We start from the raw sequence: 26,015 nt of genomic DNA on the forward strand, positions 1-26,015 counted from the left end.
AACTGGATTTTACTATTTTGTGTTGTTTACTTTTGGAGAGTGAGGAAAGAATTAAGATTTAATCCTGACTGGGATCCTATGATAATTTTGATGTACTTTTAGAGTACAGCTTTTTGATTATGGAAACTTTGGGATGAAGTGAGCATTTTCTTATTGGAATATAATATTAGAGAGTTCAAAAATTTTCACGTATTATTTATATTGATTATATTTACCTTAATAGGAATAGAGTCGCTTTTCTCATCAGTTTGAATAATCAGGCAGTTGATAAGTGAAAATGAAGCTGTTATTGTGAAATCTTTGAGTGCTTTCTACTAAAAGTAATATTGCAAATAGTGGTCTTTGGTTTTGGAGACTTTTCAGTGGGTTACTTTTTTGGTGGTGTGCTTTGAATAAACAAGGATAGTTGCCAGATGAGTTCAAATACAGATTCGGAAAGAAGCAGCTTTGGTTATTTCAGCTCCATTCATATGAAGTTTTGTGAGACTGTTTACCAATCATAGAATGCCAACTCTAGTAAAGATGGTAATACGACTGCATGAACACTAAGAGCATTTTAATTTAAAAAATGCTTACCTTTTTTGGAAATTTAACTAAATTTTGTTCTGCGTTGTAACCTTAGTGGTCTGGTAGCATCACTGTTACAGATGGCAAGTTCTTTGAGGACAAATACAGATTGTCTTTGATTTTTGAATCTTGGTGTCTAACACGACTGCCCCCCAAAACTCAGAGCCCTGTGAGCATGAAGGCAGAGGGAGGGATGGCTTACTAGGCAACCAAGATACGTATCGGAACCACCAACAATCTATCTATAAATTACAATGGTTATACTTCATTTGCAAGATTTTTAATTGGTTTTTTTTTATATCCACTAGTTCATTTCTCATTTCTGCTCGTTTGTATTTAACATTTTTTTGGTTCTTTTGTTATTTCTTTATCTCTTCAAAGATCTCTTACATGCTTATTTTAAAGTCTTTTTCAGATCATTCGATGATTTTTGTCTTGTCTGCAGTGAGTTTATGTTGTGGTTGTTGATATTGTTGGTGTTTTCATCATGTTCTGTAATTCTGCAGGCAAGTTCTGATGGGAGTTTCTTTTTTCTTCTTCCTGTGTGTGTGTGTGCGCGCGTGTGTGTCTCTCTTGTCTCTTTGTGATTTCCCCTGCTGGTCTAGCAGATTTGCCGTTGTCTCTGCCTGGCTTTGGAGTTCCCAGATCAGAATCAGGTCTGTGTTAGTGGACCAGAGCCCCGGTCCCATGGTGACGTTGGGGATATCACAGATTCAGTCACTGAGGCAGCTGGCATGAGGTCAGCCGCTTCCTAAGCTGTAGCCTGAGTGCAGTTAGCAGAAGTCTTTTTCAGTCTAGTTTCCTATCAAGGAAGAGTGCCAGCCCAGTCCTTGGTTTTGAGCAAAGAACCTGGCTGCTGACCCTCGTAGCCCTTGTGGAGCCCTTGTTACCCCACGATCAACCCATAGTTAATCCCCGAGGATCAGCTGCCTGCTGCCTTTGCCTGCTTTGGGGCCCAGAGCTCAGCAGACCTCCTGGCTTCAGCGTGGCTCACACTTTGTGTTCCTGTTAGATTTCTGACCTGTGGAGATGTTTAACATGTTTGGGGGCATAGGTATGTCCTTTTGGTCATTTGTCTTCATATTTTATCTGTAATTTCTCTGTGTTTGTTGCGAAGAAAGGGAGCTGCAAAGCATGAACAATGCCGTTGGGCGTTTAACCACTGGGATTACAGTGAAGTCCCAAATCCTTACTTCACATTTAAGATTTAAAAATAAATCAGTTTCTGCTTAGTTCCCTGGTTCCTAGAGTTGCTCCCCATCGTCCGTGACCACTTCACTCGCTGGGCGGGCCCCGTGGTGCTGCTCCTGCAGAGATGCTGCTTGCCTCGCTCTAGTAGCTGTCGTCCCCCAGTGAAATCAGCGGCCTGTTCACTCTGATCTTCATCTGTTCTGTAAACTCCTCGAGGGCAAAGACTTATTCCTAGTGCTAAGTTCCTGGCACTCAATAGATGCTCAGTAAACAGTGCATGGATTTGACTGTTCTAAGTGACATCCTTACTATGTGGTAACTGTAGCTGTTCCATGTGTTATTATTCTTAAGTTGAAATTTGAGCTGCTCCCATGAAAAGAGTGCGTGTGTAGGATAAAGCATTCCAAGTAGGGGAGCACTGTGAGAAAGGCATGAAGGTTTGACCATACAAGGATGTTACTGAGTAGTTGAACATTCTGGAGTATAGAGCTGGGGAGACGATGAAATCAGGGTCCAGGTCGTGTACATATCTGGAGGTTTGGACTTCATATTTCAGGGCTTAGGAACTATTGAGGGACTTCAGTTAGGGGAACAACTTAAGATTTTATTCTGGAAAAATTACTCTGACAAGGAGACATTTTTGTTAGACGTAAATTAAAAAGATGGGTTACAGGCAGTATTTGCTTTGCCTAGTTTTGTTCTTAGTTTTCAGCCCTTTCCTTGCTCCCTTTGAAATAAACTTTGAGTTTCTTTTTCTTTGAGTTTCTCTCTTGCCGACTTGATTTTCTCTAGTGATGGAAATCATTCTCGAGCGGAGAACTGGAACCATAGATTAGGGAGTGTTGTCATGGTCTGTGCCGTGTTGCAGTGTCTATGGGGTTGTAAGTTTTCATAAAGGTGGGAGGGAACTGAGTATATCAGAGCTCCTGTTTTTGTCAAAATTACTGGAGAAGCATGGTACAGGTTAAAAAATAGGAAGACATGTCATTAAAGATAGAATTTCCAAACCTAGATTTGGGTGAGATTGATGGGTAACTAAAATTTTTTTCAGTATTTCTCTAGAGATTACAAGAAATGTTGGATACTTGTATGTCTGGATGCGTTTAGCTCTGCAGGATTTCCTAACCCTTCCCATGTCATGAACCATGTAGGACATGGTAGTAGTTGTACAGCATGTGAGATAAACTGATGGAGATGTTTGGGGCTTGGAGGCAACCAGCTCTGGCACTTCAGGCCAGGCCGAGCGATCAATTTCTCTGCACATCCTGACACACGAATTGGGATGCTCCAACTGTAAGACCTAGAGAATTTGTTAAATGCTTTAAGATGTTTTTCAGCTTTTAGTCTCAATTTTTATGTATTCTGTTAAGTTCTGAGGCCGAATATTTGTCTTGTGGAATATGTGTTATATGATGCTGTTATGCTGTGCATTTCATTGTGAATTGTTAACTTTATTACAATCTGCAAAAAGCCTTTTTCAGTACTTAAATTGGTCTTAATTTTCTATAATGCATATTTAGCAATATTTAGCATTTATCAGATTTGTTAAAGATTTTGTTTTATCAGATGGTGCCAAAGATGCAATAAAGTTGTTATATTTAAAGTCTGGCTGTAATTTAAAATGGAGTTTTTAGGTCTTTGATGGAGATTATAAAAGCAAAAGTAGTTTGTGTAAAGAGCAGTGCTCAACAATTTCTAGATGATTATTTTGATGGAATATGTTAAAAAAAAAAAAAAAAGCCAAAAAAGCACCAAAAACCAAAAGTGATAATTTAGGGTACTAATTATTTTTCTTTTCCCAAGATTTAAGTTAAAAAAAATAAAGCTTATCTAATCTATTAAAATTTTTAATCTTTACTTCTGTATTTATTTCACTTTCTTTGGAAAAGTTTTGCTCTGTAAGTAATTATATGAAATGTTTCCTAAGAGAGTCTTTTTGGATGTTGACTGGGCAGTCCAGGAGTTAATCTATTGTGTGGGAGAGTTTGATCCTGCTCTTTGGCCTAAATAGTGGAGTGAGTTTTTTGAGGTTACTTCGGGATATGAAATATTTCTCTTTTATCTGAGGAAAAAGTAATGGCAGCGAATAATTTGGGATGTGGCGTATTTGTGGCTTTCTAATAAGAGTAGGAGTAAATATCGTCATTCGTTGGAGCGGTAGACTAAGAGATGATGCTGAAGTGAAGAACACTAACATTTGTTAGAGCAGATAATGTTACAAATAATTGAGGAGATTACTGAGTCGCTGAGTGGTGGGATAAGGATTCTTCTGAGTCTTTTATTAAATAGAAAAAATCATGCACCAAGTAAGATAGGACTTCCCCTGAGTACTGGCTACATCTTCTCTTTATAACAGTAGCCTATCTAGATGTATATCCTATTTTATGGAATAGCTGTGTACCTCAGAAGTTGGGCAGAAGTTAAAGAAAAGAAAATTTAAGTTGAATTGCATTTTAAATACTGGCGTGTCTGCATTTAATGAAATCTGGAGAGAAATCCTCTTGAAAAGGGCATTAATTTCAGAAAATAGAGTTTGAGTTTTACAATTTTTTCTTGAATTCATTTTATTAGAACTGATGTACTGGTTTGAAAAATTTCATATCTCTTTAACAAAAACTTCTCTGATAGTTTCTATATGAAAATATTATAGGTATGACTTTTAGTATTTCTCATTTATCAAAAGACATATAATGGAAAACACAACTTAGTAAGTGATATTTGTTATATGGTCTACAACTAATATATCTACATATAATTAACATCAGTTTATTTTTTTTAAAACAGTGTCTGGACAGCTGTATATTATCACTTTTTGCATTTGGTCAAATAGACATTTTCTTTTAAGAGAATTTGAGCCTGTCAATGTATATGATGGATATCATTGTATAGTTGTCTTCTCATTTCCCAGATATGTGAAATTGATGTTAAAAATTTCCTAGCCTTGATCTTTCTCCCTTAAAACTGATCTAAAATGATATTTTGGTGTTCCTTTTTTTTTTTTCTGTTTTGGAGATAGACAAGTGATTATGTAATAATTTTTTCTAGCCTCTCTTTAAAGCCTTGGGCTGAAAGGATGGAGAATACAGTGAGAACGTCTTCCCAGTTTCCCTTACCCCAGTCTCCCACTCCCACTTCCAGCACTGAGCCATAGTTAGTTATTTTTTTTTAAAAAAAGGAAACGTTGTATAGGTTTCTATCATGATTGTGGTCGAGAAGTTAGGAGGCCAAATGGAACTGAAAACTCCTTATGTGAGTTATCTCTTATTTAGCTTCAAAGATGGTGGTCATTGTGTAGGCAGATGGTAGTGGAGTGCTATTTCCCCCCCTAAATTCAGAAGCTGACTTCTGCTGGCATTACCTAGGTACCCCTGGAATTGCAACAGTTTTCTTTCTGCTTACACATTTGGAGCATTCAGGTGTTAAACTTTAAACAGTGGGATGTAAAAAGATTATGGTCAGACACTAACATACACTCATATACATCTTATATTAAATTGTGGGGCATTTGGAATTGCAATGTCTTTTTAAAAGTACAGTTGCCTGTTTCAGATTCTAGAAGAATGGAACAGAACTGGAATTTATTGGATGCACTGGTAAAAGTTTTTGACACTATATAGTAAAGTACTGTGATCTCCTCACTGGTTAACCTTGTTATATTCTAATAAATGCAAAGTAAGGCAAAGTATGTTTGCTTGACTATAACTTAAAAGAAATTTGAAAAGCAAACATGTATTAAGTTTTTATGTAAACCTACAATAGTTGGTCTTTTGTATTTTCCTTAGGTAATAACTTTCTGTTCTTTCCTTATGTGATATGTAGATATAGATCAAGTAAGTATGTACCAGGAAAGGAGGAACTAGGTATTACCAGTGTTGGAAGAATATTAAAAACTTGTTTCCTTGTGACAATTATGGCACAACAAAATTTGAATTTGATTTTTCAACCTGCTTGAATTTATTGTTTTAACTGCAGTAATACAAGGTTATATGCCAAATGATTGATTCAGACTGTTAGAATATGATTGCCAAGATATATTAATAGTTCATTGGCATGCTTTATTATAAAAAGTGTTGTTTCTGGTGGTAGAAGTAACCTAGAAGCTATATGAAAGGGGGTTTCCTTACTGCTAACTAAAGAGAAAGCTTCTTTGTACTCTCTTTTGGGTTAGGAAAGATCCTTCTCTGTTGCCATGAAGAATGCACATGGTCTTGGTCCACATTACCACACATGGAGGCAATAGGGCCATTGTGATTTAAAAAAAAAAAAAAATCAGCCTTAGACCTTTCATGGAACTTTGTACCTACATGTACCTATGGGTATATGTACGGGGAACTTTGCCCAGGACTGGAGAAAAACCCCGCACCAACTTTTTAGGTACCCAAACTGACTTTGTTAAAAGGAACTTGGATCTCAAATGATTACTTAGTAGAAGTAACTCTCCGCTTAAGAAAGGTATACTTAAAAATGTTGACTTGTGTTTTAGAAGTGGAGTCATTATTCTCTTTTCCCCTAAAATGTGATGTAAAAAATTTTTAGCTATCAGGTTTTAGTCTAACCTAAAAGCTATGCTTTCCTAGCCCAGCGCTGAGCTGCATTCTGATGGACAATAATAACTTGAAGGTCTGCAGAATTTTCCTTCTTAAGTTATTTTTTTCTGTTTAGTGCATCTCTGTTCTCAGCAGGTGAAATTCTACCTCTGATGTCGTGAAATTCTATCCTTCCTTCCCACCCAGTCCAACTTTATTTTTTCCATGGGATCAATTCTTTATTTTATTTTAAAATATCTGAATGTGTTCAGATATGTGTATTTTTGTGTATTTTAAAAATACACATTATTTATTTTGGAACCATTTGAGAATAGGTTGCATATATCATGTATTTCGGTGTGTAGTTCTGAAGAATAAGGATACTCTATTACATGACTGCAGTAAAACTATCAAAAAGATAACTTATGTTTATCTGGTCTACAATCCTTATTTCATTGCTGACAGTTTCCCCAATAATGTCCTTTATGACAATTCTGTCCCTCCAGTGCCGGGTCCAGCTGAGTATCATTCACGCCTTGCGTTTAGTGTGAGGTCTCTTTAGTCTCCTCTGATCTGGAAGGTTCCTCAGATGTTCTTTATCTCACATGATGTGGTGTTTTAGAAGAATACGGACCAATTCTTTCACAGAGTGTCCCTCAGGTTAGGACTGTCTGAGGCTCCTCTCCCGGGATCCGTCCTGGCATGTGTGACTGGTCTGGGGGCATTCCTTCAGGAAGCCTGTCTGGAAGGGGCAGGAGGACTGCGTGGTGATCTCTCCATTTCCTTCCCATTTGGTTCTTTCACAGAAAAATTTCCCATTTCTTCTTTAATTGAAATAGGATTCAAATCTCTTATATAGGAACAGGATTTATTATTCTGCTTTACTAGTTTCTGTTTTGCTTTTATTGCAAAGGCTTGAGAAAAATGGCAATGAAATATTTTCTAGAATGTGAGATGACCTTGAAAGGAGACATTTGGCTTTTATCAAGAGAAATTCCTTTCCGTATGATTCCTGTTCTGAATTACATCGACGAAAATCTCAAGATGCTCTTGAATAAGTACTATGAAGGTGTAAGGTATAGCACTATTGAATTTAGTTTTTTTTTTAATAACAATAAAGCAGCTGCAGCTCTTCATATATAAATTGAATTTGCTTCACTAAAGATTAGCCCTTCCCATAACCTGGTGCTTCTTTGTCTTTGTCCTAATAAATTTTCTTTAGCTAAAAATAGAATAGATGAACATATCAAGACTCTGATTCTCATTGGGTTTTTATGGGTTAGATTTATGGGTTATATTAAATTTAATGTGAAATGTCAGGATACTTACCATCTATAGTTATAATTCTTAAAAGTTTAATAATTGAAAGGTATATTGGAAGCTAGAAAATTGACAGAATATTGCAAAGTATAAGAGATTCAAAACTTGTTTTTAGACAACATTGAGACAGGTGATGCTATAAATTAATTTCTTAAAATGTTTTAAGAGTTGTAGTGTTTGAGTCTGATTTTAAAACAAATTTTAAGGAAGAGAATATATGATTTAGAATAAATATTAATAATGTTTTCTTTTTAGTACTAACAGATATTTAGTGAGCACCTCCCCGTGCACTGCTGCTGTGTTGGTCTTTGGGGATATAGACAAGGACAAGACTAACATGGCCCTGGGCCTCATGGAGCACAGAACTAGTGGGGAAGACAGATACCGCAGCGCTGTTAATGCAAAAAGGGAAGCTGGTGTCTGCAGGAGCCAGGGAACCTCCTTCTGGGAGGGCAGGAAGACTACCCTTAGGAAATCATATTCCAGATGAGGCCTGGCTAAGTGAAGAGGAAGGGGGAGAGGGTTCTAAACAGAAGGAACATGTGTGAAGATCTGGAGTTAAGAGGTTGAGATTAAGATTAAGAAATTAAGGAAAATTTAGCATTGGTAGAAGTAGGTGTTTGGAGGGGATTAAGTTGGTAACTTTAGTTTAGATAAACACCCTATTGTTGCCTCCATTTTATACTTAATTTTACCTAATCTTATCTAAACTAACCTGTTCTCTTCATTTTCTCTAATCCTCTTTTGTTGTTGTTGTTTTAAAGTATAACCGTAACATTAAAATAAATACATTTGGGGCTTCCCTGGTGGCGCAGTGGTTGAGAGTCTGCCTGCCAATGCAGGGGACACGGGTTCGAGCCCTGGTCCGGGAAGATCCCACATGCTGCGGAGCAACTAGGCCCGCAAGCCACAGCTACTGAGCCTGCGCGTCTGGAGCCTGTGCTCCGCAACAAGAGAGGCCGCGATAGTGAGAGACCCGCGCCCCGCAATGAAGAGTGGCCCCTGCTCGCCACAACTAGAGAAAGCCCTCGCACAGAAACGAAGACCCAACACAGCCAAAAATAAATTAATTAATTAAAAAAAAAAAAATAAAATAAAATAAATACATTTGGGAATGGGGGGGAAAAGTCATTGGTAACCCCACTCGTTTGCTTTTTTGCATATGGTCCTCTGGTATTGTCCAGATACTATATATTTTGATATAATTGGGTTCTTGGTGTATATGCAATTTTATATTTGGATTTCTAACATTGAATTGTGTTTAGAGAGTTATCATATTTCCATAATTGTTTTTTATACTTAGAATTCATAATTATATTCCTTAAAGGTAATGATGCATAGTAACTTATTTAACTACTTCCCTATTATTTTTTTTTATTTATGATGGTTCATTTTTAAAAAAATGTTTGCAAAATGAATATCATTGATGACTTTTCCCTCTTTCTTAAAAAAAAACAACTATAATTCTTTAGGCTAGATTTATAGTATTGAAATGTTTTTGTAGATTTGTAGTATTGGAATGTTCTTCCTGTCTTTCTTAAAAGACTACATCAATTTACAGTGACTCTGGTAATTGGTGTACAAGGATATCAGTTTCACCATGACTAGCTCAGTAGGCTCAAAATGACATTATACTGTTGCTTTCAGTTGCATATTTGATTTTTAGACAGGATAACTTTCTAAAAAATTTGTGGTAAATATCCATAATGTAAAATTTGCCATCTTAACCACTTTTAAGTGTACAGTTCAGTAGCATTAAGTATATTCACATTGCTGTGCAGCCAATCTCCGGAACTCTTTTTACCTTGCAAAACTGAAACTCCGTACTCATTAAACAACTCATATTCCCCTCCCCACATCCTTTGGCAACCACCATTCTACTTTCTGTCTCTGTGAATATGACTACTCTGGGTACCTCATGTACGGGGGAGCATATAGTATTTGTCTTTTTGTGACTGGCTTATTTCATTTAGCATAATGTCCTCAAAGTTCAGACATGTTGTAGTATATATCAGAATTTCCTTACCTTTTAAGGCTGAATAATATTCTACTATATGGATTACATTTTGTTTATTCATTCATCTGTTGATGGACACTTGGTTTGCGTCCACCTTTTGGCTATTGTAAATAATGCTGCTATGAACCTAGGTGTACAAATATCGCTTTGAGATCCTGCTTTCTGTTCTTTTGAGTATACACTCAGAAATGGAACTGCTGGATCATATGGCAATTCTATGTTTAATTTTTTGAGGAACTGCCATAGTGCTTTTCACAGTGGCCACGCCATTTTGCATTGTACTAGAGTTCCAATTTCTCCACATCCTTGCCAACACTTGTTATTTTCTATTTTTGGATAGCAGCCATCCTAATGGGTGTTCAGGAGGTATAGCATCGTTAGGATATCTTTTTTCATGTGCTCACTATTTACATTTTCTGTTGCATCATATCCTTCTAAAATAGTCTTTTCTTCCAAAATGCTTATTGAAAAATCACAGATTTTTAACCTTGGATGATGCTTTTTTGTCTCTCCAAAAATTTATTATGAAACAGTATAGTTTTTATATGTTTATTGGAACATGGGTAATTTTGTGATCGTCAGAGGAGAGAATGCACAGTATACAGAAAAGGCAGAGGTGGAAAAGGTTTCAGGAAGGGAGGAAGAGCAGAGAATGATGGGTACTATGGATCAGTTTCGCTCCATGTATTGTTCTGTCACGGACTCTCTTAATGGTCTTCCTTCCCTGTTGTGGTTAATGTGTTATGGTGATTACAGATTTTATATTGAGGAAACGCTGGAAAGATCTTTCTGAATGTTGAAGAGACTGCTGTGTTTATGTACACAAGCACTTTTATGAACTCTATAGAAATCCCTATGTCTTTATGTTTGATGTGTATATATATATATCTCCCCACATAGGACTATTGATCTAAAATGTGATGTTATAATGAATTATGATTTATTCCAAATTGAGTTATGATTTATTTTAAGAGATAAACGTATACTTAAATGATTTTTAATATGTGTTTTTTAATGGTAATGAATTTTTTAAAACTAATTATGTTATTTCATAGCTTTGTTAGAATCTGGAGTAGGTCAGATTGCCTGGATACTGTGTTTTCTTTGAATTCTTGATTTTGAAAATAAAGTCATATTTAAATTTCCTTATTATGACTAGAAAGTCTCTTTTCCTCCCATATCTGTGCATTCATCTGCATGTAGCTTGGGAAAGTCAAAAGAGAGGTCGTTTCTGCACAAAGGAAAGCTTACTTTAAAAATTAAAAATGTGGTAATTCAGAAATTGGAATATGTTCAGTTATAGTGTACTATGTATGGCCTTTAATTCACACCATTTTTCCACTTAAGGGCACGTGCTCCAGTCATCCAGTTACTCACAGTAGTCATCTCCGTTGTAATTCAGTAATGAATTGTGTAATTATGTGTTTAATGCCAGTTTCTCTTGGAAGAATGAAAGGTTGATCACACCCCTGTAATAACCAGCAACTGGCATTGTATCTACTAGGTACCTGCTAGGTATTGTACATACATACTAGATGAGTAATATATTTTGTATGGATGAACAAGATTTTATTGCCTTTAACATGCACTTACGGTGTACAGTCAGTACATTAAGAATTTGTGAAGATGTATTGGGATAACATGTTTGTATTTCCCTTGCTTGTAAAGCATATTTTGTACATATTTATGACAGTTTCCACTGAGCTACACAGTTGAGCAGTTTCTTGGTTGCTTTTTATAAGTAAAATGAATTGCTCTTTGGTAAAATATTTTTAAAAACTGGTTTTGAAAGAATTGCTAACTTAATTACATTAATACAGATACTTTGTTCATAAACAGTTACTGTATCTAATATACTTGGAGATTATGTAAAAGAAGGATAATATCAACATCCATAAACACATATTCTGTGGCTGTTTCCACATCCTACAATTTCAGGGCATTTACCTTCATATCTTCTTTGTTTTGTTTTACTTTTTTTCTATGAAAATCTGTGAAGATAGTTGATGAGCTTTTGATAATGTTAATTTTTAAATACCCAGTGTGAATTATTAGGAACACTATTTGGACAGAAAACAGTATAGATTTTTAGGTATAGAAAAAATGTAAAACTTTTATTTTTTTTTTATTTTTATTTTTTAAAATTTTTATTTATTTATTTATTTATGGCTGTGTTGGGTCTTCGTTTCTGTGCGAGGGCTTTCTCTAGCTGTGGCAAGCGGGGGCCGCTCCTCATCGCGGTGCACGGGCCTCTCACCATCGCGGCCTCTCTTGTTGCGGAGCACAGGCTCCAGACGCGCAGGCTCAGTAATTGTGGCTCACGGGCCCAGCCGCTCCGTGGCATGCGGGATCCTCCCAGATCAGGGCTCGAACCCGTGTCCCCCGCACTGGCAGGCAGATTCCCAACCACTGCGCCACCAGGGAAGCCCCTATTTTTTATAAACAATGTATGTTGTATTTTCTATTGATGAGTTTGTAGAGATTGATTTTCAAAATTCTAAAACAAAGTGATTGTATTTCAGCCTTACAATTAAAGTAGAATGACAAAGAAGTGAAGTATATTAACTGGTTTATTAACCCAAGAGGAAACCAGTTGGAAGTGGTTTATAGCTTAATATTCAATAGTGTTTTTCTATCTGCAGGCCGACTGACATCTTGAATATTTTCAGATTATTTTTGTCACAAGAAGTGTGGCCTCTCACATTTTTTTCTTCTCATTTATCTACATGTTCTGAAAAAAAGAATGACAGTAGTTTAATTCTGAAATATATTTCCAGGAAAACCAAAGAAGTTTTCTGAAAATTGGGTAGAAAAAATCTGAATCATTGCCAAGAATGAAAAGATGCTGGGTTGTTATTCATTTGATCAAAAAATTTTGTGGACAGAGCACACTGCAAATATCCTGGTCTGTGTTTATTTTATGAAAGAGATGATGAAATATTCAGAAGTGTGAAAATACATATCAATTCCAAAAGAGTATGCATACTGTTATCTCATTTTTGTAAAATCAGCAAGCAAAAAATACATGAAAAGTCTAAAAGGTTGTTGGTAGTGCTTATCTCTGTATAATGGGCCTAAGAGAGATTTTTATTTTCTTTTGGCTTATTTTTAGATATTTTTTTTTCTACAGTGAACATGCATTCTTTTTGTAAAGAGAAAACTATTAAAGATGTAAACTGAAAAAAAGAAGCAAGCAGAAACCTTGTTAAATTAATTTGCAGTTCTTTAAGATTCTAAGGAGTTGGTTTGAAGTATCTATAACACTATTTTTATGGATAGTAATATAATTCTGCTTCAGAATATATGGATTCTCTTGTACTTCTTTTCACTTAGGGCCAAGAAAGATGCTCCAGTGAACTTGTTCATGGTTTTATTAAATGAATGAGGGAAAGAATACAAATGAGATCAAATTCAATCTTGTTCTTTCTCTCTTCCTGTTTCTTTTCTTTTCTTTTTTTTTTTTTTTGGTGAGCGAGGAATGGTGGGAAAAGATTTCTTTCCTCTGCTGAGCTGTTTTTTCTTTATATCATTTGTCATACAGTTCCTGTTCTTGATCCCTTTTCATCTGAAAGAACTTGATTTTTGCCTTATATTCTCCTTTGGAGAAAGGAAAATGGCACAAATTGAAATATCCAAATACGAGTAGAGAGTGCTGTATTTCCAGCCTGCTGTATTTCTCTCTTTGTCATGTCTTTCTCGTTCTCTCACGAGTTTTCTGCCTTGTGTCTGCTCTGGGAATGCTGGATTTGGAAGTGATGGGAAGGAAAAGTAAATCAGCGGTTTTGGGGCTTAGCCAAAAGTTAGTGGTTTTGGGGGTGGCTATGTATAACAAAAATACAAATGTAGGAAACAAGATTGAGGTAAGAATTTTTCTGTTAAAAGAAGTAGCTCACAACTGTTTGCAGGCAGCCCATTGCAAGGGCAACTATAATAATAGTCCTTGTCCTCCAGGCCACATGGATCTCTCATGTATGTAGGCAATTAGGATTTTTGTTTTAAGCACACTCTCTCTTGTTAAACTCTGTACTCTTTGGATTTATCTTTGTATTAAAGTGTGAAGAGTGGGATGTAGATTAAATATATATTGAATATAGATTCCCTTTGTAATTTTTTATAAAGACTATTATTTTCAGAACAGTTTTAGGTTTACAGAAACATGGAGTGGAAAGTACCAAGAGTTCCCTCATACCCCTGTTACTAACATCTTACACCAGTGTGGTACATTTACTGCAATTGATGAGCCAATATTGAAGCATTATTGTTAACTAAAGTCCATAGTTTACATTAGGGTTCACTCACTGAGTCATATGTTCTATGAGTGTTGACAAATGTGTAATGACATGTATCTGTCATTACGATACCATACAGAGTAGTTTTCACTGCCCTAAAAATCCACATATTCATTCTTCTCTCCTTCTTCCCAAATTCCTGACAACTACTGATCATTTTATTGTCTCCATAGTTTTGCCTTTTCCAGAATGTCATGTGGTTGGAATCATATACTATGCAGCTTATTTCAGATTGACTTCTTTCACTTAACAATACGCATTTAAGATTCCTCCATGTATTTTTGTGTTTGATAGCTCATTTCCTTTTATTGCTGAATAATATTCCATTGCCTGGATGTAGCACAGTTTGTTTATCCAGAATTCAGCTACTGAAGAACGTCTTGGTTGCTTCTAAGTTTTGGCAATTATAAATATAAAGGTTTTTGTGTGGACATAAGTTTTCAACTCATTTGGGTAAATACCAGGGAGCACAATTGGTAGATCATATTAGTATATTATATTAGTATATTTAGTTTTGTAAGAAACCAGCAAATTGTGTTCCAAAGTGGCTGCACCATTTTGCATTCCCGTCAGCAATAGATGAGAGTTCCTGTTGCTGCACATCCTTGCCAGCACTTGATGTTGTCAGTGTATTGGATTTTAGCCATTCAGGGAGATGTGCAGTGGTATCTGATTGTCTTAGTTTGAAATTCCCTAATGACATAGGATATTGAGCCTCTGTTCGTATACTTATTTGTTTTCTATATATATCTTTTTTGGTGACATGATATAGATTTTTTAAAAACCAAAATGTAATTCCCTTTAAAAAAAAAGTACTGATAGTATAATGTGTTCTGTGTAGAAAAGTATAGCAAAAGGAGACAGTAAATATTTATAATGCCACCATTCAGAGGAAAAATCATTGGTAACATTTTGATAGTTTCCTTCATACACCCATCTCTCTCTTTCCCCTCATGTATGTATAAATAAATGGCAATAGGGCATTCATTAACATTTTGTACTTTTCATGTTTACTTATCCACATATAGTTAGCTTTTCCTGTGTCATTCTTCTAGAGTAGTGGTTCTTAACCTTGGCTGAATGTTAGGATCATTTGGGGGAGCTTTTAAAATTTATGGTGTTCAGGCTGCACCCTAGGACAGTGAAGTCAAAATCTCTGTGGATGGACCCAGGCATCATACTTTAAAATATTTCCCAGGTAATTTCAGTGTGTATTGAAGATTGAGAACCACTGGTCTAGAATGTAATAGAATTACTTTTAAGAAAAAATATAATTCCCCAAACATCACATGAAATATGATGCCCTTTTTATGAAGTTCAGAACAACCAAACAACAACACAAGGATTGTGTGTGTGTGTGTGTGTGTGTGTGTGTTTAATAGCATATAGATAGACATAAAGGAAATCAATGGAATGATAACTACTGGATTCAGGATGATTCTTACTTTGGGGTGAAAGCAGGGGGCTGAGTTGGTGTTTGGGGGCACCATAGGTTAAATGTAGATTATTGTTAACATCCTAGTTTTTGTCTGGGTGGTTGCTTTGTGGCGTTTATTAAATTATTGAAAATTATTAAATAATTAAGTGGATAAGTAAAACTGGACCATGCATGGACCAATGATAAGAGCTAAGGACAATGATTAAAGCAATTCTTTGTGCCGGAGGCCCAATGAGGAAAAATATTAAGTAGATGAAAACTGTTACATCCCTCTTGTAAGTATATACAGTAGGGTTTAAATATCACAGTGGTTTGATACCCAGTGTCATCCATCTAAAAAAAGGAATAGGCTATTCCTTAGTAGCTAGAGATTTTACATACTTCCCTTTTTTTCTGAAATTATACATTCATTCCACTTTCCTCCCAGAGTTTTATCCTAATGCAGTTGGTCAAAAACAACAAACATGTGATAAATTTTGATATTCACTATAAACAAATACTTTATTAGAAACTCATGTATCTTAATCAGTTGAATGGGCTGATGTTACTTCTTGTGCCTTGATCAAAGGAACTGCTGAATTTTCTGTGTCCCCCACCTGCCGTGTTTTTACCCTTTGGAGCTCTGCACCATAGTAAAATGTGTGAGGGTTGACCTTTGTCTCGTAAAATGGGAGAAAGGAGATTGTGTAAAGGGGTAGGAGTGGAGGACCACTGCTTCAGGCATCTCCTCCAGCAGATCGGTTTTAGTGGCAAAATTAATTATTTTAAGCCTGACCATGCCAGAGTAAGCTCAAACTTGCCTTACAGGAGGGTTCAGAATGATCTCTGGGGTGAAGGAAGCAAGTGTGAGAATGCACGTGCAAGTTAGGTAAATGTGTACATACATACACAGAGTTAACTGAAACACAGCCTATATACAAATGTGTAATTCTTCTTATATTATTTATCTCCTCATCATTTTAAATTACTGTTTTGTATGATTTAAACATATATAAATATGAACACATACATATCTTTTATAAACAAAAAAATAATGCATATATTGGGATATGTAGTCAGAATTTAACTTATTTTGAAATAGTTTCAGACTTAGGAAAATGTTGCAAGAGTAACATAAACAATTCTCATCTTCTCTTACCTGGATTTCCCAAATGTTAACATTTTACCACATTTGCTTTCTCATTCTAATAAATATTATTTTTGCCCCATCAGAGAGTAAATTAATGTATTGATATTTACCCTTAAGTACTTCAGGGTGTATTTCCTAACATCCAGGATATTCTGTTACATAACTACCATGGAATGGTCATAGTCAGGAAATTAATATTGATGATCTATAGATTGTATTCAGATTTTGCCAGTTGTCTCAAAATGTCATATATTTTCCTTTATCCCTTTCTGGTCCAGTATCTAATCCGGAATCGTGTGTTCCATTTAGTAATCCCGACTCTTTACTCTCCTCTAATCCGTAACTGTTCCTCAGTCTGTCTTTGTCTTTCGTGATCTTGACATTTTAGAGTACAGCTCAGTTCCATATATTAGAATATATGCTCAGATATTTTTACTGATGTAATGTGTGATAAAAACATGAGAAGCAAATGAGAGAAACAAGAAAAAACTATTGGTAGGTTAGCAGAAGTTAAGGGCTAACAGTGGTGAACCAGTGTGTTCAAACTGATCATTATATGATTTTCATTTTCAAAACCAATACTGATATCAGTGAGAATAGGGAGTTATGATAATTGAAATTTATGGAAACATGAATACAGATATTCCTCTCTTCACTGATCAGATATGGAAGATAGAGTTGACTGAGAGGACGGTGTCCTGTATATCCCCTTCCTTGCATGGAAAGAGAAAAATTATGAGAGAAAGCAAAGCTACCAGAAAGTACTTTTCACAGACATCATTTCTTTCCCAGAAAAGTGGAAGTAATTTCTCAGGAGCTGGACATGCAAAGAACTGGAAAATACAGCCAGTAGATACTTAATACCTGTTTCATGTTCAGAACTGCCCTAGGAAATGGGGCAAGGGCTAGAAAGAATTAGGGGAACTTGATTTGAAGGGTTTGACTTAAATGTTGATTTGTCTATTTCAGGTCTTCAAAGGGATTCATTGAAAAACACAGTTTTGATTTGAGGTTTAAAACTTGGTCTTTGACCCATCTGAACTCTTGATTTGGTTTGCAAGTACAAACAAGCTCTTTAAAGATAATAGGTAGTTAGGATAATTGCTGTGTTTTGTCTTCCATTTGCAAATATTTTCTCACCATCATGGATTTGTAGCACTTATGTCTTCAATTAACACCCATATGGAGAGTACATTATGGGTGGATATATATGCACATGTTATAGCACCTCTTCTTTGAAGAGCTGACAACTTTACTCTGAATTTCAAAACTGTACATTTTTACAGAAGAGACTTGGTGTCATAGAAGGCAGAAGGCTTTGGGTTTTGGATCCTGTGTTTTACTTCCAACCATAGTTGATTCACCGTGTACCTCAGTTGTCCAATTGAAAAATGGGAAAATAACAAGCAAGCCTTTAACTGTGTGGAGGCAAAGGAACTGCCTTTGATTTGCTCCGGATCTATTATTTTATGATACATTAAGAATATCAGTAAATGGGAAGGGAAGGAAAGAAAACTAGGAAAGTCAGCAGTACAGTAAGAGGAACAATTTGCTGGTGAAGAATCACTTTAGTAAATGTAACATTTGACAATGTGAACCTGAAGCTCATTTTTCTCTTTTAATTAACTCTGTAGGTTTACTTTGGAAAGGGCTGCTATGTGCTAAATAGAACACATGATGAAAGTATTAAATATTAATTGAGCATGGTTGCAGCTTGGCTGTTAAAAATCATATGGTTATACTTGATTTGAAATCTCTGGCCCACGCCTCTGACGGTGAGACCAATGCATTTACAGCCCTTCTGGGGATTTCCAGTGTGCGGCAGGACCGAGACCTCTCTTCAGGGGCTAGAACCTCAGGGGCATGTATGAGGAGGAGGGCAGGGAATCCTTAGGATATTTTTTGAGGTACCATTTCTTCTGTGCAGATCTGGGAGCTTTGAGTTAGCAAGATAAAGTTGTATTTTTATCCACATTTTATTTTCTGTATTTCAAATATGAGATTTTTGAGAAATTGGAAAAAAGTATCAGGGCTTTGACAGTGCAGGGTATTTTGGTTGACTGCTTCTGAGTGTGTTTTTAAAAACTTGCACACAGCATCTGCAATCCACTATATGAGAATTTATAGCATAGCACTTTATTTTTCCTGTCGTGACTTTTGTCAGAAAATGTTTTCGCTGTGCTTAGTGCTTTAACAGATGATTACTCATATTTTGTTTTGCTTTGTTTATAACTTGTTAATGCTCTGCAAAGTCATACATTTTGGACTTTGAGGACGGTGGTTTTCACATGTGCAAAAATCACTTTGAATCCATCATTTCAAGAAGATGCAGCCCATCCTTTTGTTGTTTCTTATTAACTGCTTCAGAGCCTTCAGGGAGAGCTAAGCAGAGCATGCACTTCTCTGGAGTTGAACTGTGCTTGTGCCTGAGCTTCCTGAAAGCAGAGATGCAGTGAGCTCGCGGTGATGAAACCTGTTGGATTCCTGGAGGAAGCAGCTGGAGCCTTTGGCTTGTTAACTAGCAATGATTCAAGTCTTGCAGATTGTAAAGGAGCTGGTGACACCATCCAGGCAAAAAGCAGCCAGAGTGAAGGAAGGTAGGAACAGCATCAGGATGAACAATCAGAGCACTTTAAGGCACTTAGGGATTTTTACGAATATCGACCTAAAGAGCAGCTATAAAAAAGGAGTTTGAGTTATCCTGTGTGTTTTTGCTCTTCTGATATATTACGGTATCTGAGGAGGATCAGGTAATGACATAATTGTGAACATGCCTCATTATTACTGTTTTTAAACACAAATTAGAAGCATTCCATTTTATTTCAAGGTACGAAGAGTGAGGAGAGGTTATGACATATCTGCTGCGGCAGTACTTTTCATGCTGTAAGGATCCTCTCGCATTATTTATTTTGGAGGTAGAAGAATAATTTATATAATCCTCTTCTCTTTTAACTTTAAAATATAAATGTTCATGGCAGAAATCAGAAGAGAACAAGCTAGGATTCTGCCTATAGTAGAGCAGAAGAATTAGATGGTTCTTATTTATGTGAGTAAGTGATAACTAATAGTAATAAATATGAATTTAGCCGGAGAAGGGTAGATTTTATTGCCTTTTTCAGTGAATAATTGCTTTTTTCTGTCCATGATATATGCTTAATCAGCACTGTTTATATTTAAAATAGTCCTATATTTATAGCCTGCGACAGTTTGGGATATGCTGGAATACATTTTCAAAATCTTTTTAATTGCATGCCTGACTTACAGATCTTAAAACGAACTAATGCAGATACATCTTTGAAGAAATACTTGTATATTTTCTTTTTAAAAGAAAGATTTACTATTTCTTTTTGAAATAGTAAATCTCCAAAATAACAGTTAGGAATTAATTTAAGAAATGTAGGCCATCAGCTAAGTTTATAATACTGGCAATTTCAGTAATTTAATCTAGGGTTTAAAATCAGTCAGTTGATAAATTTATATACCAGCCTTTTCATATGAAAGATATAGCATTCTGTCTTTATATGATTAGCGTAAGCATACCTCAGATGATATAAAATATAGAGTACTTTGGATTTTTTTAAAAACTTGATATGATCTATGTTTAAAGTGAAGCTTATGAGATTCCTCAAGTCCTGTGTAAAATGATTTAGAGTAGGGACTTCCCTGGTGGTCCAGCAGTTAAGACTCTGTGCTCCCAATGCAGAGGGCCTGGGTTTGATCCCTGGTCAGGGAACTAGATCCCACATGCATGCCGCAACTAAGAGCCTGCATGCCACAACTGAAAAAAAAGATCCTGCACGCTGCAGCTAAGACCTGGCACAGCCAAATAAATAAATATTTAAAAAAAAAAAAAAAAAAAAAAATGATTTAGAGTAATGGTATTAAATAATATTGTAACATGTATACGGAATATTACAGCTGAAAGAAACCTTAGAAATCTTCTTGTCTGTTCTGATTTTATGGAAGAACATGGTATTTAAATGGACAAAAATGCATCTCACAAAGCAAAGAAAATATTGTCATTTACTTTTGAAAATGTGTTAGTCTTATTTAGGATATTTTACAATTATTTACCTGCTGTTTTCTTCTTCACTTTCTTCTGAAACAGAAGATTGTTTCTGTCTCTGAATAGCAGGATTCTAACAATTAGGCATTTTTTAAAAAGCTTTTCGCTTTTACTATTTCAAGAGAATATAAATCAGTTAATTTAATCCCAATCTGTTTGAAAATGTCAGATTCATACAGTTTGACCTTTACAGACAGTCAGAATTTTTTTTTATTGGAATGTTTCTTCTAGTTTATATGTTTTCAGTCATAATCATAGTTACTTGGAATATACCTGGGGAAAGAATAATAATATTCTTCTTGTCTTTCATAATGCTTACACACACACGTAAATAATGTAATCATATTGACAGGAAATGCCATATGAATATAGGAAAAATAGTACTAAAAGATACTAGCTAACGTAGTAGAATGGTTTTTGCTCTTAGATTTTTTCCCCCTATATTTCAGACAGAATTTTCCATGACCAGGGAAAACAGAGGCAGCTTATACATAGACATTTTTCTTAGAAGCTTGTTTTTTTCAAACCCATTCTCATGGTGTTTTGAATCATTTAGCAAACATATTTACTATTAGTTTTGTCTTTTTGCAAAGTAATGTTATATTTTACCAATTTTTAACATTGATAAACTGCTTGAGAAAGGTAAAGTCCTGCAGATAAGTATAAAACAGTGGCCCATAGGAAGAGAGTTTTTAACTCAATTATTTAAAATATAGTATGAATTTGGATGGCTGCAGAGAGAGCAACATTTCAAAGTATTGTATTCACATTAGTGTTAGTAAATAATATGGAAAAATTGATTTGTGAGGGGAAGTATCAAAATTGAGGATGAAATAATTATGATAAATGGTTTGAGAAGTTTTCATCAATTAGTTTTCCTTGGTATGAGATAGTAAACAAACTTAATATATTTTAAGTAAGATCCAAGGGTATAGCTAAGAATTATTTTGGGGAAAGAGAGAAATTATGGAATATTCATGAATATTTTCTCTAAAATTTTCAAAATATTTGTCAAATCATTGCTTTGTCACTTAGTAGAAACATTAATGAAGTATCCCAACCTTCCAGAACTTAGTGAAATACAGTGCTAAGTGTTCATGCTAATGCTCTTTAAGGAACTTAGAATTTTGCAACAGTTAGCACTATAAGAAAGGGAGAGAACTAGTAACGCTATTTGAAGGATAATTTTTGTGGATCCACACTCTATTCTGGTGATGCTGTGGTAACTGCTGGAAGTGACTGACGTTTGTGAGTAGTTAAAGTGCATAGGAATAGATATTTTGTAGTACAGCCTTGGAAGACTAGGCAAAGGATAACTGGTCTTTGGAAAAGTTATGGGATGGAGGGTCAAATATGCATGTATATGTAGTCATTCATTTGTTCATTCATCATTCTCTCATTTGTTCACCTTTATCAGGTGTCCACTATTTGGAAGACACTTTGCTAATCACTGGGGATACAAAATAAGATACGATCTCTGCCCATATCTGGGATATAGTAGATCCCAGCTATTTACTGAGTGAAGGAATGAATGGAAGAATATACATTTGTTAATGCAGTCTAGTCTAAGAGGTGTTTGTATAGTCAGGGCAGTATAGTGAGTTGTTTGTTTTGCCATGAGGTCAACGTGTGCAGAGTTAAAGCAACTTAGTCTTGTGGACTAGGGAAAGGAATGGGATAAGTGATTCTGTGCTAAATGGAAAAATAAACTGTAACAGTTTTCGTCTTGAATGACCTGGTTAGCCTGCACCTCCAGGGCCAAGTTTGACTAGATTGGGAAGGAACCACCTCATCGAGTAGACCAGAGGTAAAACCCTACCGTCTGTTCAGATGTACATAAGGCACAAATGTAACCATCGTAACTTTGTATTAGTAAGAAGCCTGGTTTTCTCCTTTAAAGGCCTCGTGTTTATTTGGACAAAAATGTTTTGAAAATATGATATGTTTCTCTATCTGGCTAAATAGAAGTATGCTAAATATAAATTAATCGTTTCTTAATGATTCAAGTTCTTTATTAAAACAATTTTTTTGTAGGTTACAAAACCTGATGACCATGTTTATCAAAATTATTCTTAAAATAAGAGTAGATTTAGAGTGAAGCCCTGAAAGTCTGTCCTGTTAGTAAAACATATGAGCTTTGGCATCTGTCCTAACCTTTTCATTCCCACTTTCATGCCTTAGCACCTCTCCTCTAGATTATTAAAATAGCCTCCTCATTTATTTTATTTGATAAACATGCATTGAACACTTACTGCATCTTAGATGAAAGGGCACAGAGATGTATCCTCAAGGAACTCATATGGGGGTGGTAAGAGACAAAAGTCAATGATTACAATAGTATGAGAGGTGTTGTAGTAGACAAGGTGTCGTGGGAACCCAAAGGGGGAACTGGCCCTGATTTGGTAAATAGGAGAGTGAAGGGATTGAACTCTTTGGTGAAGTGACAGATGCCCTCATTTGAGCTAAGTATCAAAGGATGCATAAAAACTAGGGGGGAAAAAAAGAGAGTGTATAAGCATCTCAAGCAAAATAAATAGTGGAGGAGAGCTCAGGTGCCAAACATGTGAAGAAGTTTGAAAATATTCTTAAGGTGATAGTGGGAGAAGGTGAGAAGACTGGTCAGTGGTAGGTGGTCATTTAACTCTCTATTCCATCCTTCCATTGCTGTCTGAGATCATTTTGTGAAATAATTTGCCATAAGACCTGGAATTGGGACTTCACCTATATTTCTAGCTGTGACGATCACTAACTAGATCTCCCCATGCACCCTCTATGCCAGCGACACCAGAATGCTTGCTGTTTCCCAGATGTGCTGCTCCATCAGGACGGCAAGTCCTTCCCTTCCTTCTCCAGTGACTATAGTCCTTACAGATCTGCCTCCAAGGCTCAAATGCCACCCCCACCAAAAAGCATTCCCTGATCTTTTTCTCCTCTTGCCCTTTTAGGTCAGAATTAATCATTCCTTTCTTTGTATTCTCTTAGTATTTTGCTTTTGCCTCTATTACTACACGTTTAAAATTCTACTGTACCTTATGATTATATTTATTAAATGGACCAGTACAGTAAATGTTAATTGAAATGTTTTGGCTTACTCAACATTTTTGTTTCCATTGTGTTTTTTAGCTGTGTTTTAGATAGTTGAGATGGTCATAAGCTGATCGTTAGATAAGTGAAATATTATAGCTAATAACCTAACAGTGGACAGAGAAATGTGTGATTCCCCTTTAAGATATTTTGTAATGGTTTGATAGAAAATGACTTTCAGCTTATGTTTAAACTATACCCATATTTTGCTTCATGTTGACTGTTTAAGCTTGAGAAAGTGAAGTTGTAGCATCTAGTGTACTTTATGGAGTTGTTTGACTTACTGCTAGACTTCTTGGTTTATTACTCGCGGTCAAAGCAATCCTCAGTAGTATGGTATCCAGTGTGGTTAAAAAAAAGAAGTGTCTTTTAAATGCACCTCTAACACCATTACAGTGTACTTTGTTCGGTGCTGGGGTTGGGCAGTCTTAATGAGGAGTAGCCTATATCCCAAGTTAAAACAGACATGTGGCCATTATAATATGGTGGGCAGGACATTGATGATTTGGGAGCCAGAAAACCTGTGATCTGGTCATACCACCGTGCGACTTTGGGCAGGTCAGTGAGTGTCTTTGTGTCACAGGGTTTTCCATCTGTTCTATGATGAGTTGTTCCCTAAGACTTCATATAGCCCTGACATTCATATTCTACTGGTTTTCTTAAAGCCATTTTTGTTTTTCCATGGTAGCCTCTTAGATTAAAATATCAAATTCATAATGCCTGCCTGCCTACATCTACTCTTTCTGAACAAACACATACACACAGTAAATTGGGTTGTGTAATTGGCTTAATTATGAAGAACTTTTAGAGATTTCCCACAATTTACTGCCCTGTGAGTGACTGCAGCAAGGGGAGGCTGATTGAGAGCATGGCTACCCAGTCAGGCTGATTGGGTCTCAGCCCTGGATTTGCTGCTCACTTACTTATTCGCTGTGTGACCTTTGGCAAGTTACTTAACCTCCCTGTGCAACAGATTCTTTATCTGAAAAGTAGGGATAATAATAGTATGTACTTCACAGGAGTGTTGTGAGGATTGAGATAAGGCATAAGAAGGACCCTGCGCAGTGGCTGGCACCTAGTAAGGGCTAAATGTAAGCTGCCGTTAATATTTTTGTTGGTTTTGTCATCTTTATTAATGTTATTACTGTTGATGCTGCACTCTTGATCACTTAGATGGCTGATAGCTTGTTTATAGGTGTTTATGTCTGAGACACTGTACAGGGTTCTGTGGACAATGGTCAGATTCAATATACTGATGTTTATTAATATTTATTGTAGTGTTGGTTCATTTGTACTTGGAAAACTTTAAGCAGTGAATTTATTCTTTAAATTTAGCTATGTAATATTGGACGTCAAAGTTGTATGTGTCTTGTGGGCAAAGTTAACTGAGAAAAGTTTTATCAAAACTTTGTTTTAGGGAAATATACTTGTATGTACAGATCTTAATAACCTTGTTTTAAATATTATTTTAAAGAAAAATGGGTCCATTTTATTTAGCTCATAGACCCAGTGTATCTTTGTCTTAACTTTGGTGAAGAATTTCGAAAGTAAAGAGTGAATTTTGCAATCACTTGTTGCTTGAAACTAAATTATTGGAAAGGTTTTCTTTGAATTGTTTAAACTTTAAAAATTGAATGCAGTGGACTCCCTGACTAGCATTCCTCTCTTGCTTGTCAGTAATGCAGTGCTCTGCTGTAATGAAGCGCAGAGTCTGAACTCCGTCCAGTGTGCTACACTAGCCACTAATATGTGGTTCTTTAAACTTAAATAATTAAAATTAAGTAAAATAAGACATTCAGTACCTCAGTCACGCTAGCCGCATCCTAAGTGCTCAACAGCTACGTCACGGAAAGTTCTGTTAGACAGCACGGGATAGATTGTAGAGCCAGATTGCTTGGGTTCATTTCCTGAATAGTCATGTGACCTTGGGCAAGTTAATTCATTTTCCTGTGCCTCAGTCTCCTCATATGTAGACTTGGACAAAAGTTCTCCTGTGGTTGTTAATGTGGATTAAGTGAGTCAACATTTGTAAAGTGCTTAGAACAGCACCAGGCACGTAGTATGTGTTTGTTAAATAAACAGGTGTTCATCGTGTTCAGATTTATTACGCTTCGTAACTTATTAATGTGTAGTGATTATCTTTTTGTCTTTTATGTATGTTTTATTGCCCTTTTGAGAAAAAGTTTATATATACCAACCTGCTTGGATAATTTTTTGTATTTGAGTTTTTATATTTAGCCGCAATATAATGTCTCTGTCATGCACTCTGGCTTAAAAATTCATTGGGGGTGCTCACTGCTTTCAGGGTGAAGCACAATTTCCCTTGTCAGGCATTTTGGGAGTTCCAGCCTGCCCTTCCCAACTCATTTTCACTGCCATCCAATTCTA

At 35.9% G+C, this 26,015-nt stretch overlaps 1 protein-coding gene across 7 annotated transcripts in view; it reads left to right on the forward strand.

Moving 5' to 3' along the window:
• Positions 1-26,015, forward strand: part of USP6NL (USP6 N-terminal like) — a 170,001-nt gene that overhangs the window by 19,529 nt on the left and 124,457 nt on the right. The gene's annotated exons all lie outside the window — the stretch shown is intronic.

This window comes from Balaenoptera musculus, chromosome 2 (assembly GCF_009873245.2).
Source record: "Balaenoptera musculus isolate JJ_BM4_2016_0621 chromosome 2, mBalMus1.pri.v3, whole genome shotgun sequence".
NCBI classification, from domain to species: Eukaryota; Metazoa; Chordata; class Mammalia; order Artiodactyla; family Balaenopteridae; genus Balaenoptera; species Balaenoptera musculus.